This window comes from Chiloscyllium punctatum, unplaced genomic scaffold, assembly GCF_047496795.1.
Source record: "Chiloscyllium punctatum isolate Juve2018m unplaced genomic scaffold, sChiPun1.3 scaffold_949, whole genome shotgun sequence".
Classification (NCBI taxonomy): domain Eukaryota; kingdom Metazoa; phylum Chordata; class Chondrichthyes; order Orectolobiformes; family Hemiscylliidae; genus Chiloscyllium; species Chiloscyllium punctatum.
This window is the reverse complement of record NW_027310683.1, coordinates 32,849-35,000: the sequence shown is the minus strand read 5'-3', so window position 1 is coordinate 35,000 and position 2,152 is coordinate 32,849.

The following is a 2,152-nucleotide window of genomic DNA, read 5'->3' as shown; positions in this document are numbered from 1 at the left end:
CTGCGTGACGAGCACCGCAGGGCGGCAGAGCCATCGCACTTGGCCGGGTGGCAGAGGAGGACCAGACTATTCACAGATAGCGGCCCAACGACTCCCAGAGCCGGTCGTGCGGCGCGCGAGGTCTGCTCTCTTCACAAGAGGCTTTATTAGGGAGTGCTAAGGCAAGGTTCTGTGCCCTCCACCCTCATCGCAACACCCATGGGAGCCTCCGGTCGTCAATAGACCGCCGCACCGGCCTCTGACTGACTCTCAGAATGGACGGAAAGAGCCGGGTAAGCCTTTCAAAAGATTCGACCACGTGCCGAAAACTTTAGACTTCCGTGAGCTCTCCGGCTTGCACCGAGACCCGAAGTCGACGTGCTAAGCACCACGGGACCCCTTTCGCCTGCAGGTCCCGAGCCGCCTTTATTTGCTGTTACGAGCATCGTGTGCCCCATACCTGCGTGACGAGCACCGCAGGGCGGCAGAGCCATCGCACTTGGCCGGGTGGCAGAGGAGGACCAGACTATTCACAGATAGCGGCCCAACGACTCCCAGAGCCGGTCGTGCGGCGCGCGAGGTCTGCTCTCTTCACAAGAGGCTTTATTAGGGAGTGCTAAGGCAAGGTTCTGTGCCCTCCACCCTCATCGCAACACCCATGGGAGCCTCCGGTCGTCAATAGACCGCCGCACCGGCCTCTGACTGACTCTCAGAATGGACGGAAAGAGCCGGGTAAGCCTTTCAAAAGATTCGACCACGTGCCGAAAACTTTAGACTTCCGTGAGCTCTCCGGCTTGCACCGAGACCCGAAGTCGACGTGCTAAGCACCACGGGACCCCTTTCGCCTGCAGGTCCCGAGCCGCCTTTATTTGCTGTTACGAGCATCGTGTGCCCCATACCTGCGTGACGAGCACCGCAGGGCGGCAGAGCCATCGCACTTGGCCGGGTGGCAGAGGAGGACCAGACTATTCACAGATAGCGGCCCAACGACTCCCAGAGCCGGTCGTGCGGCGCGCGAGGTCTGCTCTCATCACAAGAGGCTTTAGGGAGTGCTCAGGCAAGGGTCAGCCCGCAGCCTTCCTGGCAACACCCAGGGGAACCAGGCCACTCGCGTCTCTCGCCTTCATTTTCGACACGAGCGCCTGCGGAGGGCCACCACCCCCTCCGATTGTCAAGAGACCTCCGCACCGGCCTCTGACTTACTCTCAGAATGGACGGAAAGAGCCGGGTAAGCCTTTGAAAAGATTCGACCACGTGCCGAAAACTTTAGACTTCCGTGAGCTCTCCGGCTTGCACCGAGACCCGAAGTCGACGTGCTTAGCACCACGGGACCCCTTTCGCCTGCAGGTCCCGAGCCGCCTTTTATTTTTGTTACGAGTATCGTGTTCCCCAAACCTGGGTGACGAGCACCGCAGGGCGGCAGAGCCATCGCGCTTGTCCGGGTGGCAGAGGAGGACCAGACTATTCACAAATAGCGGCCCAACGACTCCCAGAGCCGGTCGTGCGGCAGGCGAGGTCTGCTCTCATCACAAGAGGCTTTAGGGAGTGCTCAGGCAACGGTCAGCCCGCAGCCTTCTTGGCAACACCCAAGGGAACCAGGCCACTCGCGTCTCTCGCCTTCATTTTGGACACGAGCGCCTGTGGAGGGACGGCCGGAGTCAACGTGGGGTTTGCCCGCCCTCCAATAGTGTCAAAAGACCGCCGCACAAGTCTCTGACTGACTCTTAGAACAGACAGAAAGAGTTTGTCAAATCTGTCAAAAAATTGACAAAGTGTCAAAAATTCGACTTCCAAGAGCTCTCCGGCATGCACTCATACCTGTCATTAAAGTGCTATGCCCGTGGAACCGTTTTTCGGATGCCTTTCAGAACGGTCCCGCGCCGCCATTTTGTTCTAAAAATCGTGTTCCCATATATCTCCGGGTACCCCGCCAACCTCACTGCGGAAAAACTACAAGTGGCACTGAATGGGTCTGAATTCCAAATTTGACTGCATCGGTCTGGAACTCGGTCCGGTCAAAACCGTTTGGATTTTTCTCGGTCCGGACTTCCGCGACAGACAAAGTTAAAGTTTTCGGGCTGCAGGCACAAAACGACAGCTGGCCATTTGCCGGGCTCAATTCACCCAATTCCTCCGGCACTTCGGAGCACATGTTCGGTGTAAGTTTGCGAAT